This window comes from Bos indicus, chromosome 6 (genome assembly GCF_029378745.1).
Source record: "Bos indicus isolate NIAB-ARS_2022 breed Sahiwal x Tharparkar chromosome 6, NIAB-ARS_B.indTharparkar_mat_pri_1.0, whole genome shotgun sequence".
NCBI lineage: Eukaryota > Metazoa > Chordata > Mammalia > Artiodactyla > Bovidae > Bos > Bos indicus.
Window position 1 is genome coordinate 5,744,868 of NC_091765.1, and position 22,279 is coordinate 5,767,146.

At 42.1% G+C, this 22,279-nt stretch overlaps 1 protein-coding gene across 33 annotated transcripts in view; it reads left to right on the plus strand.

Annotated features, from left to right (window-relative positions):
- Positions 1 to 22,279, plus strand: part of LOC109553295 (mitotic spindle assembly checkpoint protein MAD2A) — a 651,283-nt gene that overhangs the window by 124,849 nt on the left and 504,155 nt on the right. For 5 of the 33 annotated variants that reach the window (XM_070790765.1, XM_070790779.1, XM_070790774.1 and 2 more), the window contains exons 1-2: positions 15,117 to 15,514; positions 16,455 to 16,619. The exons of 24 other annotated variants lie outside the window; for them this stretch is intronic. The gene's annotated coding sequence lies outside the window, so the exon portion shown is untranslated. 4 more of the 33 variants (XR_011567002.1, XM_070790767.1, XM_070790769.1 and 1 more) reach the window with 2 other exon arrangements.

Genomic DNA, 22,279 nt, shown 5'->3' on the forward strand with positions numbered 1-22,279 from the left:
GGAAAAGACCCTGATGCTGGGAAATACTGAAGGCAGAAAGAGAAGAGGGCAGCAGAGGACGAGATGGTTAGGTAACATCACTGAATCAATGGACATGAATATGGGCAAACTCCAGGACACAGTGGAGGATAGGACCCCAGGGTTCTGCAAAGAGTCAGACAACTTAGCAACAGAACAACAGAGTCTCTGTTTCCAAACAATGTGCAGTGCGTTATAGCGGTCACTATTAAAAGACAGTCGAATTCTTGGGCTGTTGATGTTTGAGAGATTGAGAAGGAAAGCAGAAGTAGAACTTGAGTAAAAATATGAAGAGAGTTGAAAATTATGGTCCTGTTTTTAGGAAATATGTTTGAAAATCTTTATAGAAAGCAATGACTGCTTCTGGAAACACTGCCTCTTTGCTAATAGGAATAATAAATGTGGTTCTTTCCCCTAAAAGCACACCAGTAGCAACATTATGGATTACCGCTAACACTTAAATGTCTGTCATTTATGCATTTAATATTAGTGATCTTAATACTGATTTATTATGATGATGATTTATTATGATTCATACTCTCTTTTCAAGAGTTACGTCCAGAAATTCATGCTCTGGATTTGAATGTTAGTCTCAGTAGGAGCTTCTGCCAAACAGTCTATTGCCTAGAAGTTACTCTGTAGTACCAAGTCTGCAGTAGCTAGGCTCTTAAAAAAACAGGAAAAATTGGCTTTAAAAAATTAATGAAAGAACATTAACTACATAAAGAATCAAAGGGAAGGCTGAAAACTAGAGAACTAGGGCAGCCCCAAGGACTCTCAAGTCACAAATTTGTGAACTCTAATAAATGAGTCACTGGTGTTACCCAATGACATCTCCAAAGGAGTCAAACTGATGGTTTCAAAAAGAGTAATATGGATAGTTTAAAAAAAAAAAAAAAAAAGGGACAATGAGGAGGCTTAGCATTCTAACAAGCTGAGATGTAAGACTAAGAATTCTGGGAAATTGCATTTTTAAATATTTTGATCACTTTGATGCAGCCAGCATTGTTAAGATGGTTAAATTAGATTGCATATTACTATTGTGAGTTTTCTGAGGAGCTAGTCATGATCTTTTTTACCTCTTACAGATTATATATCAATTCAGAAATATACTTACTGGAGTTGAGTAGGAAGAAGCCAAGCTGTGAGCTTTATTGAGAAAGCTTGACTGGAAAAACTTTGGCCTACGATTCCCATTGAACTTGTCCCACTCTTTCTATACCTTGAGGCTCACCTTGGAAGGGAAATATTTAATCTAACAGAGGAAAAGAATTGTGACTGACATCCCCACCATGTTAAAGAAGTTGATTCCAAGAGAGTCTGGTAAGCCTCCAGACTCTGCACTCTGACTCAGTTCTGCTTACTATAGGTAGAGGAATGAAAACATGTTCCAGTTGAGCCCATCAAAGTCTGAGCTAGAGCCCCAGAAGGGACTGAACCCCTCCTAGTCTTCAGGGTCCTTCTCCCCATATCGTTAGCTGGACAGAGAAGTCAGTCCTCTGGTACTTTTACGCAGAAGTAGAACAATCTCCGGAGAAGGGCAATGGCACCCCACTCCAGTACTCCTGCCTGGAAAATCCCATGGATGGAGGAGCCTGGTAGGCTGCAGTCCATGGGGTCGCTGAGGGTCAAACACGACTGAGCGACTTCACTTTCACTTTTCCCTTTCATGCATTGGAGAAGGCAATGGCAACCCACTCCAGTGTTCTTGCCTAGAGAATCCTAGGGACAGGGGAGCCTGGTGGGCTTCCGTCTATGGGGTCACACAGTGTCGGACACAACTGAAGTGACTTAGCAGCAGCAGAGCAAACTCACGTATTGGCTGAAATGGCAACCCCCTCCAGGGTTCTTGCCTGGAGGATCCCATGGACAGAGGGGCCTGGTGGGCTACAGTCTATGGAGTTGCAAAGAGTCAGACACGACTAAGGAACTAACACGCAGATAAGCACAACAGTGACAACAATCATTTGTTTCTCCTTCAAGCCTGCAGGTCAGCAGATTGCGTCATTCTCGCTTTACTGCTGAAGAGGCACAGAACTCTGAGGCTTCGCTTCAAACTTGTACACTGATGCTTTTCCACATTCCACTGACCAAGGCAAGTCTTATGGTTAAGCCAAACTTCAGCGGGAAAGGGAAATACACTCCTCCCCAGGAGATGGTGGGGAGAGGTGTGAAAATCGAATGAAAGGCTCTAATAGACCAGGGATTGGCAAACTTTTTCTGTAAAGGGTCAGTTTAGGCTCTGCAGCCAATATGGTCTCTTGCACCTACTCAAGTGAGTCAGTTGTTATGAAAGCTCCTCAGACAGTAAGTAAACGAATGAGCATGGCTGTGTTCCAGTAACAAAAAGCTGATGTGCTGTATTTGGTCCATGGGTTACAGTTTGCTGACCCTGTAAGAGATACTTTTGCTCTTTTGTTCGCAAATGTTCAAACCTGTCCCTGGCTCAAAGCAACTGATTCTCTGATACTTAAGGCTCACATTTAAAACATCATTATTTATTGAATCTATCCACAGTACCTCAAATGGGATGGCCCTCTATTTCATCTCAATCCCATATTGAAACAACTGGCTATTTCTTTGAGGTACTCCTCAGGACACCCTACAATAAATTTTTATCTGAAAACTTGGGAAGGGAGCCCCTTTGGCATATGACGCCTATGAAGAGGTTGAGAACAGCGAAGATGCTACATGCTTCTATTTTAATCACTGTATAAACATGGATGCTGAATACATTTTTATTACCAGTATGCATTCAGGTTCTTAGTTTCCTAACCTCCTATATGTTTTGTAATTATGAACTGAAAAATTACTAGCATAATAAAGTAGGTATCCACACACATATTTAATTTTTTCTTTACCTTCTGTTTCATGTAATTGTAAGATTCATCTTAATGTTATTAAATGTGAAAATTCAGGATAGCTGAAATAATGCTACATTGTAATACCTAAGTTTTCCACCAGGTGTCACTAATACTGTGAATTTCTTTTGACTCTAAAGACTAATATTCAGCTTTTCTTACTGAAAGTTAACATTGGGACTTCTGGCTACAAAAAGACGTCGGGAGAGAAAACACAGCATCTGTCCTTTGCTAGGCATTTTACATGAACTGTTTCATTTAACTCCTATGCTTTAGTGCACAAAAAGCACTGCAGGGCCAGTGGGCATGCAGACAGCACTATGTTTTAACGTTTAGATGGTCTCCTTTGTCCATGGCCACAGAAGTTCATTTGACTCCATACCAAGCACATCGAAAGGAGTGTTTCCTCACCATTTTCTTAGTGGCTCTTACCGTCTACATCCTGTTAGCAACTGAGTGTCCAGAATAAGTCGGTTTTCCTTTACTGGGCTTTAAGTTTCATTGGTGAGTTTGTATTTCCACCTCAGATGACTCTGACCAATGATGGGCAGCCACCAAAACACAGAGGACATTTTCCTATACCTTATCTATAGTGGCTATGGAAAAAAATCAAGTATGAATTTTCAAGCATTTGTAAACCAGTTTTCCAACTTACCAGGAGAATTGTTTATTACTCCTTGGGGCATTAATTTTTGGCTTAACTTGTAAATAATTTCTCATTTTTAAAAATTCCGTGTATGAAACTGTATTTCAGTTATTTATTCATTGTAACCATGATCAAAGTTTGTGTTGGAATAACAATGGAATAAAACCTATTAAACTTCAAATTTTATTAGTTATATTTTCTAAAAACAGATCTTTAGTAATCTTTCCATTCTTCATGATTGTGGCTTTGAAAGTCAGCAGAATTAACCTATGCTTATTAAAAAAAAAAAAAAAATCTAGCTGGGGAAGCTACTTAATCTCCATTAGAGCGGACAATCCTGTTCCAATCTGGCAAAAACATTGTAGCCCTAGCAACAAAACTATTAGAAAAGGCCTAGAGAGAAAATGTCAGAGCTGACCCTGTGATTACACAAGTCAGTTTATGTTACCACTTCACCTATTTTTGTCCTCCTACCACTTAATCTATGTTTATACTAGAGAAACAATACAGTTTCATTTATTTGTCTAGGTCCACTTTCATCTACATTTATCTGCATCATTTTGCTATGCAAGCTTGTTTGCACAAAGGAGCTTAACATCAGATCAGAATCTTCATTGTCTTGGAATTTCATCTGTGCTGGAAAAGGCCTCTGAGTATAAGCAGGCTAACCACACTCTGCTTCCATGCAAGGGAAAGATCTCAATCAAACATCTTTAAAAACTAGTTAGATACAGATATATCAGGTAGATGCCTAGACATGGATATGATTTCTGTCTGAAGGGCAGTCTCCTTGTCTATGCGCAGAAGTTAGTGGTTTTAAAGATTGAGTCAGTAATACCAAAATAGTTCATGTCTAAAATACCATTCTTGGATTGCTGTACTCAACCATAATAATCAATACAGCTCTGTGGAAACCAACTCAAAGTTTCCAGATCTAAGAAAGGAAATTTGTAGGCAATGATTGTCTACCATGTGCCAAGCACCAATGAATGCTTTACATCTGTTCAGTCTCATTCCTTCAAGGAGACTGGAGGGTGGGGCTCGTGAAGAAGTGAGAGACTTGAACTGCAGCCTCTGGCCTTGGGAACTGGTGAGGGGACACGGGGAGGGCCATGGAGCAAAGAAAAGGGTGAGGTCTGAGTCTCAGTGACAAGTCCTCCGCAGTAAGGAACAGCTCCAAAGCCTCACTTCAGGACCATGAGGAGAAAGAGTGTGGAAAGAGAAGGACTGGATCCAAAAGGAAGGTTTCATAACTGCTGATGCCTGGAGGGTAACCGTGAAGGAACACTGAGTAGGTAGGAAGAGTCCTTCATAGAGTATCTTTAGCTCAACTTGTCGACAGGAATGGGCTCTGGCATCAAGTTCGTACATTATATGCATTATCTCTAGAGTAGGAAATGGCAACCTACTCCAGTAGTCTTGCCTGGAAAATCCCATGGACAGAGGAGCCTGGCAGGCTAAGGTATATGGGGTCGCAAAGAATCAGACACGACTGCGTACACACATGCATTATCTCAATCCTTAGAACAAACTATCTTCATTTTACACCTGTAAAAAGTGAGATTCAGGTAGGTTAAGTAATTTGCCCAACTCCAAACATCCTGAATACATTCCCAGACCTGCCTCCAAAACCAATATTCTTTCTACTGTACCCCACTGCCTCTCAGAGACTAGGGAACAAGGAAGAGCTCCGCTGTTCCAGTGCCCATCTCAGCCAAGGAGACTTACCACTGAATCTAACCCCAGGCTGGAGAAGAGAAAACTCACAGCCCCAATATTTGACTGTCAAGGTGTAACTTTTTTAAAAGACTCTTTTTCATAATAAGCTATCACTAAGTGTTTATAAACACAGAGCGTTTTGCTGTGTAACAGGAGCATTTTCTTCTATCAACATTTTCTTCTCGCATTCTTTCACTTGTTTTTGTATCAAGTGCTGTGTTGGAATTTGGGTTTCTACTTTATGGGCTTTAAGAAACAGACACAGAAAATAGGAAGAGATTGAAATGTACTTATTACTACCTAAACTATGGGGTTCCTATTAATGCTGGGTAGGAGGATGAGGCTTAGACCTAAAGCAGAAACAGGCTTGCTCCTCCTCCTCCATGAATGAACTGTGAACACTCAGAACACGTCCACCCTGCTCACTCAAGCCCAGCGCCAGCGTGGGAGTAGAAGACCTGCATCCTGAATTCCAAGGGTAGATAGAGCTAGAAAGCACCTGACCTGAGCTCCTGTCAGTCTCAGAAAGTGTTCCTCTTCGTTGCTGGGATGGTGTGAGAGAAAGTGGAGAGAGGAGCCGCAAACACTTCTCCAGTGCCAGCTCCCATCAGCAGGATCAGAGCAGCAACCTGGAGGCAGGAGTAACATGCACCCCGCCCCCCCCCCCCGCCCAGTGTTTGCCGGGTCTTTGACCTTCTGTCGTGCCCCACCGTGTTCCGCTCGCACCATGCCAGTTACTTTGGTGCCCAATACTTCCAGGCATCTGTGTGAAAGAAATATTCATGGTGATGGCGATAAGCATTTTTTTTTTTTACTTTGCTAATTATGTATTTTAATATGTATTCAGAAAAATACATGACACATTTTAACATACGAGCTAAAGATTTTTAAGTACACATAACATTTTTTTTGAAGTATTAGTGTGGGTGCTAGGCAAACAAAAATCACAAAGGCAGCGTGGATATGAAGGGAGGCTGGCGGCCTCATGAGGTCAGACATAAGCCAGGGTGGCCGTCCCTAAGCGGGGCAGGCTGCGTGCTCACAGTGCTGTGTGTTCTCGCCATCCGGCACTCTGCTCCTTGCTGCACAGACCACCCCGTTGGAACCACTGACGGGCATTACACTGTGCCCACAAAAGACTCTAGCAGCATTATGAGTCAGACAGGATTCCATGCAGCACCATAAACTCAAAATTCACTCCCTATTCTATTCTTATCACTAATTATGTCCTAGCATGCTGTCCAAAATACATTGCCAGACTTTATGAAATGAACACAAAGACTGGATCAACAACGTAAAAACGCTCCAAATTCAAACAAGAGGCAGCTCTTATTATTTGACTTCCTCAAAACTAACTCCCCCTGCAAATAGAAGACCATAGAAATTAAAGCCCAAATGCCTTCACTCCCAATGTTATGGGCTCAGTCGCAGCCAGCGGGTCTTACATAGTTGTCTGGCTTCCTATATCTGCAGCTGCGTCCTGGGCTGTCTTTCATAAGAATGTAGCTTCTTTAAATCCTAATCTCTAATTGTGTAATGTGGGTCAACGCTGCTATTCTCAGCCAAAGAACATGACAGACGACTCGGCGGGACCTGTGTTGGAGAGAGTGAGGCCTTGAGAAGAGCAGGTCTCAGTCCCATGGCAGGCCAGCCAGCTGCGCGCGAGTCAAGTCCACGGTCTCGGAATCTGCACTCACTGACCAGAAACTGCCCAACAGCTGTGCTTGTCAATGTTTAATATATGTGTGTATTTCTTCTTTGTGCTTTCTCTTGTTTTGTTTGGGTGGTACTCATGCGATCTCCCCATATATGCTGCCTACTTTGTCTCAGAGTGACATGTGAGACATTATTGCCTTCTTAGAAAATTTAGATATTCTAGGTTCTTGTCTCATGGAAGATTGTGGCCTACAGAAAACCTCTACTCCCAAATTCTTCCAACCACATTCTTTCTAGGAGTGAAGTACACTTTTCTCCATGAAAATATAAGGAATGGGGTAGAGACCATCACCCTACTTCCTTAGCACTATGTTTTTTAACTTAATAATATACACCGCTTTACTTATTCTGATGATTGTGATTGTCATCACTCTTCCATAACCTTTTCCTTCCTACCTAGGTAGGTTGAGTTGGACCCAGATAGGCAGTAGGTGACCAGAGTCAAAATTAAAACACCAGGACCTCAGTAAGACCAGAGGGTCAGGATTACTCTTGTAGTGTTGGTGGGAATGTAAACTGCTTCCACCACTGTGAAAAACATTTTGAAGTTTTCTTTAAAAATTGAGGACAGAATTTCTAACTGATGCAGCAATTCTATTGGGTTAGCCAAAAAGTTCATTCAGGGTTTTCCATAGCATCTTATAGAAAAAAAGCTGAATGACATTTTTGGCCAACCCAAAACTTTCAGGTATTTGTCTGAAGAAAAGAAAAACATGAATCTGAAAAGGTATATGCACCCCTGTGTTCACTGCAGCATTATTACAACAGCCAAAATATGGAAATGATCGACATGTCCAAGATGGATAAAGATGCAACACACACACACACACACACACACACACACACACACGCGCACGCAACAGAAGAGTGAAAGTGAAGTAGCTCAGTTGTGTCCGACTCTTTGCAACCCCGTGGACTGTGCCTACCAGGCTCCTCCCTCCATGGGATTCTCCAGGCAAGAATATTGCAGTGGGGTGCTACTTCCTTCTCCAGGGGATCTTCCCAACCCAGGGATCGAACCCTGGTCTCCCGCATTGCAGGCAGACGCTTTAACCTCTGAGCCACCAGGCAACAGAAGAGTAGGCAGCCATAAATGAAGGAAATCTTGCCATCTGTGACAACATGGATGGAGCTTGAAGGCATTCTGCTAAGTGAAATAAGACAGATGAAGAAAGACAAATACCATATAATTTCTCTTACATGGAATATAAAAAACAAAACAAAAACAAACTCATAGATTCAGAGAACAGACTGCTGGTTACCAGAAGGGAAGGGGATCAAGTGTATGGTGATGGCTGGTTACTAGTCTTACTGATTACTTTGTACTGTACACCAATATTGATTTATAATATTGTCTACCTGAAGTCTGTATGAATATGATATACTAATTTTACCCCATTTTTTTTAATTAAGAAAAAGGAACAGAAGGATACAAAAGTTTAGTAAGACTTTAAGGAGATTCTAGATATCACAGATTAAATTCAAAAGTTAGTATTCCAAAAGGTGGGCCATTGAAAAGATAAAACACAAGCATAAGCCAAAAAAGAAAAACCTAAACCTAAACTTCAGGGCAGAAACTTTGCTTTTTCCCTCCTTCCTGTCTCGGCAGGATCTGACCGATCGTTAGTGTAAGGAGAAAGACTGCAGCTGCGGAGGGAAGTGGTGCCAAGAGTTGCAGCTGCAGAAATGTCTTGCTTTTTTCACTTTTAATGTGTAAAATTAATACATATGCAAGTTTTTTTTTTTAAAAAACCAAACAGGACAGAGTTGTGCTGAATGAAAAGTTCTCCACCTGACCTCATTCTCCTACTCCCCGTATCTAATTCAGCTCCCCACTTTTAAATGTTTTTTTAATTCTGCTGCTAGTTATTACCATACCTCTGAAACTTAGTGGTTAGTTCTTCCACCTCTTGTTCATCAACTTTAGACAGTATCTACTGAGAGGTGATAAATTTAGTTCATATTTCTTTATCTATCCATTGCTAAGTTTTTCCAGTTACAGTATTTTGGTTCTTCTGGTGGTTATCTATAATTTTAAAGAATATGCTTAGTCTCCATATTTTGTTACATCAATTTTAGATAGCGTATCTTGAGAAGGTGAGAAAAATTTGTGTCTGACATAACCTTCCACATGTGTCTGCTGCCTTTAACATTCAAACTTCCTTTTGTTTTTACAAGATCAATGTGAATATTACATTCTCTTTTATAGTTATTATTGTCTTCCAAGTTTTATTTATATGCTGATTCTATAAACTGAAATAGCATTTACATTACTGCATTATGAATTACTACTTACTGAAACATTGAATAGCTTTATTTATTGAGAAAAGGTAATCTATATCATAAGATGGAAAGATGAATGTTCCAAGTGTCAAGGTCAAATCGGATTCCTTAAATTCAATCTTCAAGACTTTCAAAGAAATTACTCATTTAGGCAATGATACTATGACCAACCTAGACAGCATATTAAAAAGCAGAGACATTACTCTGCCAACAAAGGTCTGTCTAGTCAAAGCTATAGTTTTTCCAGTAGTCATGTATGGATGTGAGAGTTGGACTATAAAGAAAGCTGAGCATTGAAGAATGATGCTTTTGAACTGTGGTGTTGGAGAAGATTCTTGAGAGTCCCTTGGGCTGCAGTGAGATCCAACCAGTCCATCCTCAAGGAAATCAGTCCTGAATATTCATTGGAAGGACTGATGCTGAAGCTGAAACTCCAATACTTTGGCCACCTGATGCGGAGAACTGACTCATTGGAAAAGAACCTGATGCTGGGAAAGATTGAAGGCAGGAGGGAAGGGGACAACAGAGGATGAGATGATTGGATGGCATCACTCACTTGATGGACATGAGTCTGAGCAAGCTCTGGGAGTTGGTAATGGACAGGGAAGCCTGGCATGCTGCAGTCCATGGGGTTGCAAATAGTTGGACATGACTGAGCAACTGAACTGAACTGACCTTTAATTCCTAAGAAATTTTTCTTTGATTATTCTTGTTTCCTAACCACTTATTATTTGGGTTCTTGACCTGCAGATGTCAAGTTTTGGAGGGCAGGGAGTTTAATCAAAATTTTTTTTCAGTTCTCTTAAGTAAAGAGACTCCTGTTTTCTTCAAGGGTCAATTTAAATCTGCTCTCCTTGGACCTTCTTATTTTTTGCTGTTGGTATCTTCTAAATGTTATGGTTTTTCCATGCACATGCATGATGACAAAGATTAATACTGGTTGCATAACTTTCATCTGTGCTATCAGACCTCTCCCGTGAATGAAAAGGTGGACGGCAGGGTTTATGTACATAGAAGCTAGTACTGTAGGCCCTATGTGCCCACAGACTTCACATCCACAGATTCAACCAACCTAAGATAAAAAAGTGTTCCCCTCAAAATTCCAGAAAATTCCAAAAAGCAATATTTAAATTTGCTGTGCACTGGCAACTATGTAAATATTTACTATGTAGTATTTACATTATATTTACCTTGCATCTATAGATTATAAGATTATCATCTATAGATGATATAAAGCATACAGAAGGATGTGCACAGGTTATATGTAAATACTACACCACTTTACACAAGGCACTTGAGTAGCCATGTATTGCAGTATCCACAGGGCATACTGGGTAGAATTAACCCCTCATAGATACTGAGGTATGACTGTATTTTTTAAAGGTAAGTTTAAATATTTAGTTCACTGTGTATTTTATTTTTTGAAATTTGAAATACATTTTAATGTATATTTTTTGAATTATACTTTTAAAAATGATGCATGATATATCAGTTATTTTATTTATTTCATTTTTTGTATGCCAGGATTCACTCACTGTTTAGAAATCTGCCTTCAACCAAGGGCTTGAAGGTTAAACATAATTTCCAGGTATGGTCAGCAGAGGGCAGCAAAGGGTAGTGGAACAAATGCTCACTGCCAAGGATTAGTTTCCCTCTTTGTGAAGGTAGCAATCAATTAGCAGGCAGCAGGAGAGAAGTTACTCACAGGGACAGTGACCCAGAATGGGGATGGGTTGGAGAGGCAGTGGAAAGGTTCAACCACAATTCATTCTGGTATCTGTCATTAGAGACGTGAACAACTGGACATCAGGAGGTGAATCATCAGTTAGAGCACTTTCAAGTCCTGCCTGCTCCGCCCAGTCTGTCTAAAGCCCAAGTAAGGGTCCTTAAAGTAACAGGAGTGTACTATCCACCTTGGGAGATGATACAAACTTCCTGTCTGAGCACTGGCCCACGCTTGCAGCTTTGGCTAAGGGTACCACGACCTGCCACTTTGAGGAGAAGGGTGTGTGTGTGTGTGCATCTGTGTGTGAGTCACTCAGTCACATCCGACTCTTTGTAACCCCATGGACTTGGGGTTGCAAGCCATGGAGCTTGCTGGGCTCCTCTGTCCATGAAATTCTCCAGGCAAGAATACTGGAGAGGGTTGCCATTTCCTTTTCCAGGGGATCTTCCCAACCCAGGGATCGAACCAGGGTCTCCTGCATTGCAGGTGAATTCTTTACTGCCTGAGTACAATGCTGACAGTTAATGAAAACAGATACATTCCAATTAAATAATCTGGGAACAAACCTAAACGTGAGGTGGCTTAGATATACTTCCTTCCTCCAGAGAGCAAACATTGGTTAGTTGTGGAAACACCATAGGACTTTTAAATTAGACAAACGCACCTCTATGAATTGTTAGATCTATGACTCTCAGTTACCTAACTTTACTGAGCCTCAGTTTCTCTGTTTGTAAAACTATAAATAATGATTCTTACCGCACAAATCTGCTACCAAGAAATCAGATGACACACGTACACTCCTGAGAGGGAGCACGCAGCTCACCGCGCGTCAGTCAGCACTGGCGCCTGTTCCCTCTCCCTGCCTCGTCATGGGGGGATAGCCATGAGACTGTGTTCTGTTCTGCAATAGCAAGTCTCACAGTCTCCTAAGGGTATGACTAACATTAACTGAGGGACTACTGTGCTAGGAAGCACAGTGAGTTTTCCGAAGTATTATCTACTTTTAATACCAAGCCTATTCGGTAGGTACTTTTACTATCATCTCTCTTTTACAAATGAGGACACTGTAAACGGGTTTTCCTTGTCTTCTCGTGTATGTAGTGAAGAGCAAGGAGGGAGTCAAAGCTGGGTAACTGGGATCCAAACTCACGTTCTTGACAATACACCATCCATTTTCCAATACAGATATTTAATCAAAAATTTAAAAATCTAAGGGAAAAAGCAGAATTAAGAAAATAGTCTTGTCTTTGCAATGTGTTTAAATGTTGGTCTTACTGGCACAGGATCAAGTCTTCTATTTGATATTTAGGGCAAAAGTTCAATGGTCAATGAAATAAAACACTCTGTCACTGTTATTCCATTTAGTTCTTTCAAAAATTAAAACAACTAGTAATGGCATTTTGGTAAAAATTAAGCTTTAGAGTTAACTACTATATAACTAAGGAAAGCTCCCTTGATCTTTCTGAGAAAAAAGTTTTATCTCTTTCGCTTCACTCCAAGGGAAAGATGATAAAAATGCTTCTTTCTCAATGGATACCTAAAACACAATCATGATCCTGGTCACACGAAGGTCACATGAAACACTTTCCACAAATACAGGTTCTTTGGATCTGATGGCTCAGAACCTCTGGAGGAGGATAGCCTAAAAAGTCTGAAACAGATCAAAACTGATTACCAGTGAATAGATTCCAGAAGGGGAGTTTTCCTGGCTCTGAGTGCTCCAAAGGAGAAAGACAGAGAATGGAGATAATCTGGGAATTGGGGAAAGTGCAGAGATGTGTCTGTCTGCATTTCTGGCCTTAAATAGATTCTGCCAGACCCTTGATAAGAGGCCAGAAAGTGTTGCCCGATGAGCCTCTATGGTTCTAAATGCAGTCCAGCATGTCCAGTAGCGCCATCCCTTTAAAAGCAGTAAGCAGTCTCTGGAGGCCACTATTTGCTGCTTCCATGCTTGGGTTTCCCGGGTGGTGCTAGTGGTAAAGAACCCGCCTGCCACGCTCGTTTGGTTTTAAGATGATAGCCCTTTAACAAGGCCATAAACACTACAAAGACCTTTACTTCTGGCCTCCACCTACCTTTTCAGACTTACTTCACCTTCTTATACCTCTTGTTTGTGTCTCCACTCAGTAAACTCTTTCCTGTCTCTGAAACATCATAGATTCGAGTTCTATCCCTTTGGCATGAAATTTGAAACACCCTCTCACCAAACACTTTTTTCTTCCTCTTCTCTCTTTTTCCCTTTCTCATTCTCCCTCTCTGTCTCTCCTCCTGTCTCCATCCCTCTTTCTCCCTCCCACGCCTCACCAATTCTCTAATTAATTCCAAATTAACTTAAAAGCTCATTTCGAATGAGTCCTTCAGAGAAGCCTTTCTCGCCTGCCCTCTCCACAAAGTCAGGTGTCTAGTCTCAGTGGTAATTGCTCATCTCACTCTCTAATTTTTCTTTGTAGTACCTATCAGAGTCTGGCATTAAGATTTACTGGTGAGACTGTTTAATTTCTGTCTCCTCCACCTAAATCTAGAGTTGAGCTAGAATCCCTTTTGCTCCCTCTGCCCAGACCTAACCAAATGCCTTTCCTTTAGTGCAGGTTCAAAGACTGTTGAACAAATGAAGTGAAAGAGAGACTACTTTAGATGATCCTTTGTCCCCTACAACCATGGCAGAAAGCTATCTCACTGATTTATTCAATAAATGTTCTGAATTCTTCCCATGTGCCAATGCCTGTGAGAATTGAATGATATATCAAAAATAGACTCATTCCTTGAAGTCCTTAAGAGTCTGCATGCATCCTCAATCGATTCAGTCATGTCTGACTCTTTGCAATCCCATAGACTGTAGCCCGCCAGGCTCCTATTGTCCATGGGATTCTCCAGACAAGAATACTGGAGTGGGTTGCCATGCCCTCCTCCAGGGAATCTTCCCCACCCAGGAACTGAACCCACATCTCCTGTGTCTTCTGCACTGCAGGTGGATTCTTTACCCACTTTGCCACCTTGGAAGCCCCTGAAAGAGTCTAGTGGGGAATATAAAATATGTATTCAGATTACTATTATAAGAGCCGACAAGAAAAACCACAAACTGCCATATGGTCAAATTTCAGTTCTCCGCCATTGTCAAAGGAAAGAGACCGTCCTTAGGAGAAGAGGTTAGGGGCCTCGCTGCCCAGAAGCCGCGTGACCCCTGGGTTGGCTGGAGCTGATCCTTCATTACTATTATACTGGGCTTCTTGCCCTCACAGGTACCCAGACTAACTGAGTGGCAGCCTCCTCAACTGTACAATGGTCAATTTTCTAGTGGAAGGAGAATACTGTCTTTATTTTCTTTAAAAACAAGATACCATTGCTGTTGTTATTTGCTAAGTCGGGTCCAGCTCTTTGTGACCCCATAGACTGTAGACCACCAGGCTCCTCTGTCCTTGGGATTCTCCAGGGAAGAATCGTGGAGTGGGTTGCCTTGTCCTTCTCCAGAGGATCTTGCTCCCAAGAATCAACCCCTCGTCTCCTGCATTTGCAGACAGATTCTTTACCCCTAAGTCACCAGGGAAGACCTATAACTACCATACAGTCGGGCATTTACACTCCTAGGCCTTTAACCTAGAGAAATGGATACTTACATCGACACCAAAAAAAGTGTACACAAATGTTTGCTGCAGCTTTATTTGTAACGGCCCCAAACTGAAGACAGCACAGGCGTTCCCCAACATGGTTAAACAAACCCTGATACATCATTCTCATGGACTGCTACTGAGAGGTACAAGGAAATGAACTATTAATCCCTGCAACAGTCTAGATGAATCTCCAATTATGCTGAGCAGGGAGCAAAACGGGAGCAAATCCCTAAATGTTACATCCTGTATGATCCCGTTGATATAACATTCTTGAAAGGGCAAAAATAAAGGAGAAAACTTAGTGGCTGCAGGGATTAAAGAGGTGGCAGAAGTGGAGGGGAGTCTGTGTGGCTGTAAAGGATCACTGAGGTGATGGAAACATGCTGTATCTTGACAGTTTCAATGTTAATATCCTAGTTATATTGTACTATAGAGAGATACTACCATCGTGGAAAACTGGTAAAAGGTCATAGACTGTGTTATTTCTTGTAACTGCGTGTGAATCTAGAGTTATTTCAAAATAAAAATATTAATTTAAAAAAATCAAACCGTCAGTCGTTCAGCCATGTCCAGCTCTTTGCGACTGCATGGACTGTAGCCCAGCAGGCTCCTCTGTCCATGGGATTCTCCAGGCAAGAATACTGGAGTGGGTTGCCATTCCCTTCTCCAAAAACATTGAAAGATGGACGTAAAGTCAGGGAAACAAACATTGAAGCTGGTCTGCTATGGCACGAGCCTCACAATGTTGACAGCATAATGGCCAGTGACCTGGACTACTACAGAATCCTCAGGCTTCATGGGTTTGTTCACAGTACTCTGCCAAGTGCTGTAGACACACTCAGCTTTCAGTGCCGAGATTTGGAGAAAAAAGGATTTTCACGGCAATCAAAAAGCTCTTTGAGTGTTTTGATTGTCATTCAAGGTTTTACCACATCAGGTAATCCTTTAATATACTATTTTTTTATCATCAAAACAAACTGGTATTCACAGTGAATTTTATTTTGTTTCTTCTAAGACATGAACTAATTTTTAACCTCAGCATAGGTTTCTTGAAAAGCTACTGGTGTTCCTAAGATTCATACTGCGGAACACAAGTGAGCAGCTTTACATCTTCAGGGTGGGCCAGGGTGTAGGGGGACATTTTCTTGGCTTCAAGGCTAGAATTTTCTGTAGATCTATGAAAATATCTGCTCTATTTATCAAAGAGTCTTTATGTTCAGTGTAACATTTGTTTTGATGAGGCAGTTCTCTGAGACCTTAGCTCAATCAATGAATAACTAGGCACTGCCTAGTATCTAGAAAGTTTTTTGATGTTTCCAGGATTATTTCGCTGATCTTAGAGAATTTTCCCCAAAATTTGAATACTGATTTAGATATGATTGAAATCAGTTTTCCAGAATCCTCGGTTATCTAAAATTTTAGGCTATCATGAAACCAAGTTGAAATTACTTCTTGGCAAATCTCCATATCTTTTTATCTCTAATAGGCCACACATTATCCTATTTTGTGTGGTTATTGGGTTCTTACTATTGTCTGTTTTTGCCTTCCTGCCATCCTCTCTACCTTTGGCCTCTTGGTTCTCCTCTTCCTAACAGTTCATGACCAGCTCCCCTCCTTTCTCTGTTCCCTGCCTCTAAGAGTCCGCATGCCCAAGGGCTTTGTCCTTGAACTTGTCGCCTGTCCACATCAACTGCCCGAGTGACCTCATTTCTCTCAGTAACTTTCTATAGCTTGCTGATTCCTGGATTTGAGCTGTGAAGCCCTGTTTGGGAGACTGAGGCTTCTTTTTAAAGTTGTGTCAATCTTGACATTTAACATAAACCGCATCGTATATCTGACCAGTGACTCGTTGTTCTGTGGTGTTTGATGTTTTTCAGAAGCCCTTCTGTTGAGGTGGACACCAAGAGTGAGAATACTTCATCATCCGAGGGAGCCAACGGTACCCTGCTGATCCACAGCCCCGCAGAACTCAAAAGCGGCTGGAGGAAGCAGAAGGGGTACCTCTCCTCATTTAGTGATTCGTTGCTTGCGTCTAATACCACGTGCGTACATATTACATGCTTTCCTAATTACTATAAAATGGCACCTCTGGTAACCTTGAGGAAAATATGACAGGCAGGGTCTCTCTTCTCTGTGGCTTATAGACAGACGACAAAAAAAGAAGAGGGGGAAAGGAGAGATTGCGTCGTGCTTGTGATACAAGGTAGATACCACGAGCATCATGAAGGGGACCATGAAGACGATGGGACCATATTCAAAAAGGGTTGTCCAGCAGGACCTCTCAAGAAGGCAGCCTCTAAGCTAGACCTGTGGATTGAGAAGCAGCCTCCATTCCCAGCCAAGGCGGCTGAGCCTTCGAGGCTGAGGGAGCAGCAGGCTTGACTGGGTGCCGCTGGGCACCGTGGATGGGGTAGTTCTGGGAAGGCCAATGTGACTGGAGCCTAAAGTGAGGGGCATGACATTAGATATAACACTGTAGTCAGGGTCCAGCCACACAGGGTCCCCACAGGCCACAGTAAGGGGTTAAAATACATGCTGAAAGGTGTTTAACTAGGATGGTAACCATATCTGACATATACTTTTTAGCAAAGCTTTCTGGCTATCGGTAGACGAGAGATTTTGGAGTAAGCAAGGGTGGAAGCAGGGAGACTAGTTAGGGAGGCAACAGTCCTGTGAACAGTATCAAGGACTCCATCCTGGGGTTGGCAGTAAAAACAAAAGATTCAGCCACACAGATGCGGAATATATGTTGGAGACAGAACCAGAGGGCTGCACTTTCCTCTCAACCCTCAACATAGATGCAACTAACACCATAGGCTTGGTGGCTTAACAAAAGAAATGTGTTCCCTTATAGTTTCTGGAGGCTGGACATCCAAGATCAGGTACCAGTATGGTGAGGCTCTAGTGAGAGCTCTCGTCCTGCCTTGCACATGGCTGTCTTCTCATTGTGTGCTCACAAGGCATTTCCTTGGTGCCAATAAGCCCACCATCCTACTGGATTTGAATCTTACCCTTTATGCCCTCATTAGCCTCCATGACATCCCCCAAAGCTCTATCTCCAAATATAGTCTCATTTGCAGGGAGGGCGTCACTGTATTAAGGACTTTAGCAGCCAGGAGGGGCGGGGGACACAAGTCCCCCACTGCAGTAACCACAGCACTGAGTACTTGTACTTCACACAAGTTTTAGAAAAAGACCTAGAAGATCATTCCCACAGTAACATTTAGGTGTATTCATGATCATTATTAATATAAAAAAATTTTTTTCAGAAGGAAATAACTAAAAAGAAATCACTTCCTGTGATAACAAACATATCTCTTCCCTGTCTTGCCTCATTCTTAGATGGGATATCGTATCCTGCCTTGAACCAATCTGTTCAAATTAATAATCTGAGTGTAGCACCTAGTTTTGCCACTTAGCCCTAAGAAGAGGTGGGGGCACTGAGGTTCCCTATTGCCTCACCTCACCTCCAGACTTCAGTGGAAAACTCACTCATCTTGAGGCTGATGCTATAGAAATGAACACAAATGGAATAAATAGTTTACTAACTTCTCACTATGCATTTGATGAGAATAAGTACATTTTAGTTTCTAGGTAATAATAAGGGGGATTTACATATTTATTTCTTCACAGAGAAATTATATTTCTCCAATTGTGGGATGTTAATATTCACTGAAAATTATTTTGAGATTTTTTTTTGTCATTTTTTCCCCATATTACAAGCATTAGAAATGTCTGTTCTCAAGAATTAATCTCATGAATTCTTCAACATCATTTTGATATTCATTAGAATGCTAATAAGCTCTCTTTAAATAAAATTATTACTTTTAATTTTTATAACATGATCTACTTTATAAATATTAAGATATTAATACTAGCATAGGCCTATGAAGAATTACAGAGAAGGCAATGGCAAGCCATCCAGTACTCTTGCCTAGAAAATCCCATGGATGGAGGAGCCTGGTAGGCTGCAGTCCATGGGGTCGCTACGAGTCCGACGTGACTAAGCGACTTCACTTTCACTTTTCACTTTCATGCAATGGAGAAGGAAATGGCAACCCACTCCAGTGTTCTTGCCTGGAGAATCCCAGGGACGGCAGAGCCGGGTGGGCTGCCGTCTCTGGGGTCGCCCAGAGTCGGACACGACTGAAGCGACTTAGGAGCAGCATACATAGCCAACCAGAGAAGGCAATGGCAACCCACTCCAGTACTCTTGCCTAGAAAATCTCATGGATGGAGGAGCCTGGTAGGCTGCAGTCCATGGGGTCACTAGGAGTCGGACACGACTGAGGGACTTCACTTTCACTTTTCACTTTCATGCTTTGGAGAAGGAAATGGCAACCCACTCCAGTGTTGTTGCCTGGAGAATCCCAGGGATGGTGGAGCCTTGTGGGCTGCCATCTATCGGGTCGGACAGAGTCACACACAATGGAAGTGACTTAGCAGCAGCATCATTGCCAACACCATTTTTAGACATCACTATCCTCACATTTAGTTGTTACAAAATACAGAAACAATATAAAATGAATGTTATTTAGATCAAAAGATAATTAGTATTAACTTATCAGTGAAACAGCAGACACTTACACACTATACCACAATCTCTATTTCCAAGCATTTAAGGGAACAGTCCGGAGAAGGCGATGGCACCTCACTCCAGTACTCTTGCCTGGAAAATCCCATGGATGGAGGAGCCTGGTGGGCTGCAGTCCGTGGGGTCGCAAAGAGTTAGACATGACTGAGTGACTTCACTTTCACTTTGATGCATTGGAGAAGGAAATGGCAACCCACTCCAGTTTTCTTGCCTGGAGAATCTCAGGGACCGGGGAGCCTGGTGGGCTGCCATCTACAGGGTCGCACAGAGTCAGACACGACTGAAGAGACTTAGCAGCAAGGGAACAGTCTTGTGTTAGAATAGGGGAAGTCTGCCTAGAATCCCAGAAACTCCACAAACCACTGGGGCTTACCCTCCAGTATGAGGAGAAGGGCAGAGTTAGAGATGGTTATGTAGCCTCACTGTCTCAATGGACATGAATCTGGGCAAACTCGCGGGATAGTGAAGGTCAGGGGAGCCTGGCATTCTTCAGTCCAGGGGGTTGCAAACAGTCTGACATGACTTAGCAACTGAAGAACAACAACAAAAAGGAAAGGAGCGGGATGTGGGAATCCGTAGTAAGGGATACACAATAAAAAATTTAAATGTAGTCCTCCTCTTCCTTCTCATCCTTCAGTCATTTTATATTAGATTCATTCTAACTTGTGAGAAAATCTCATTAAATCGTGACTAAGGCTGAAGAAATACAATGAGACCCTAGGAGAATCCACTGCAGTATAAAGTTTTGTTGTCTTAAACATTTCCAAGCTGGCATCTAGCTTTGTTGGTATAGTGTCATGAGATTTATCATGTCAGTCTGCAAATTAAAGAACAATCCCGTCAGAAAGCCTGGTGGCTCCTGGAGAAGTGTGGGGGCTGAGGATAGGAAAGAGGAGAAGGGTACCTCAGGGAAGCTGAGGTCCACACCAATGGAGGCCAAGTGGGTAGGACCACAGACTCGTGATTTAGGTTGTCTGAGTTCAAACCCTGTTTCTGTTGCTTTGGGAAATTGACTTAACCTCACCTGTAAAATGGAGCTGCTGCTGCTAAGTCGCTTCAGTCGTGTCTGACTCTGTGCGACCCCATAGACCGCAGCCCACCAGGCTCCCCTATCCCTGGGATTCTCCAGGCAAGAATACTGGAGTGGGTTGCCATGCCCTCCTCCAGGGAATCTTCCCCACCCAGGAACTGAACCCACATCTCCTGTGTCTTCTGCATTGCAGGTGGATTCTTTACCCACTTTGCCACCTTGGAAGCCCCTGAAAGAGTCTAGTGGGGAATATAAAATATGTATTCAGATTACTATTATAAGAGCCGACAAGAGAAACCACAAACTGCCATATGGTCAAATTTCAGTTCTCCGCCATTGTCAAAGGAAAGAGACCGTCCTTAGGAGAAGAGGTTAGGGGCCTCGCTGCCCAGAAGCCGCGTGACCCCTGGGTTGGCTGGAGCTGATCCTTCATTACTATTATACTGGGCTTCTTGCCCTCACAGGTACCCAGACTAACTGAGTGGCAGCCTCCTCAACTGTACAATGGTCAATTTTCTAGTGGAAGGAGAATACTGTCTTTATTTTCTTTAAAAACAAGATACCATTGCTGTTGTTATTTGCTAAGTTGGGTCCAGCTCTTTGTGACTTCGTAGACTGTAGACCACCAGGCTCCTCTGTCCTTGGGATTCTCCAGGGAAGAATCGTGGAGTGGGTTGCCTTGTCCTTCTCAAGAGGATCTTGTTCCCAAGAATCAACCACTCGTCTCCTGCATTTGCAGACAGATTCTTTACCCCTAAGTCACCAGGGAAGACTTACAACTACCATACAGTCGGGCATTTACACTCCTAGGCCTTTAACCTAGAGAAATGGATACTTACATTGACACCAAAAAAAGTGTACACAAATGTTTGCTGCAGCTTTATTTGTAACGGCCCCAAACTGAAGACAGCACAGGCGTTCCCCAACATGGTTAAACAAACCCTGATACATCATTCTCATGGACTGCTACTGAGAGGTACAAGGAAATGAACTATTAATCCCTGCAACAGTCTAGATGAATCTCCAATTATGCTGAGCAGGGAGCAAAACGGGAGCAAATCCCTAAATGTTACATCCTGTATGATCCCGTTGATATAACGTTCTTGAAAGGGCAAAAATAAAGGAGAAAACTTAGTGGCTGCAGGGATTAAAGAGGTGGCAGAAGTGGAGGGGAGTCTGTGTGGCTGTAAAGGATCACTGAGGTGATGGAAACATGCTGTATCTTGACAGTTTCAATGTTAATATCCTAGTTATATTGTACTATAGTTTAGAGAGATACTACCATCGTGGAAAACTGGTAAAAGGTCATAGACTGTGTTATTTCTTGTAACTGCGTGTGAATCTAGAGTTATTTCAAAATAAAAATATTAATTAAAAAAAATCAAAGCGTCAGTCATTCAGCCATGTCCAGCTCTTTGCGACTGCATGGACTGTAGCCCAGCAGGCTCCTCTGTCCATGGGATTCTCCAGGCAAGAATACTGGAGTGGGTTGCCATTCCCTTCTCCAAAAACATTGAAAGATGGACGTAAAGTCAGGGAAACAAACATTGAAGCTGGTCTGCTATGGCACGAGCCTCACAATGTTGACAGCATAATGGCCAGTGACCTGGACTACTACAGAATCCTCAGGCTTCATGGGTTTGTTCACAGTACTCTGCCAAGTGCTGTAGACACACTCAGCTTTCAGTGCCGAGATTTGGAGAAAAAAGGATTTTCACGGCAATCAAAAAGCTCTTTGAGTGTTTTGATTGTCATTCAAGGTTTTACCACATCAGGTAATCCTTTAATATACTATTTTTTTATCATCAAAACAAACTGGTGTTCACAGTGAATTTTATTTTGTTTCTTCTAAGACATGAACTAATTTTTAACCTCAGCATGGGTTTCTTGAAAGGCTACTGGTGTTCCTAAGATTCATACTGCGGAACACAAGTGAGCAGCTTTACATCTTCAGGGTGGGCCAGGGTGTAGGGGGACATTTTCTTGGCTTCAAGGCTAGAATTTTCTGTAGATCTATGAAAATATCTGCTCTATTTATCAAAGAGTCTTTATGTTCAGTGTAACATTTGTTTTGATGA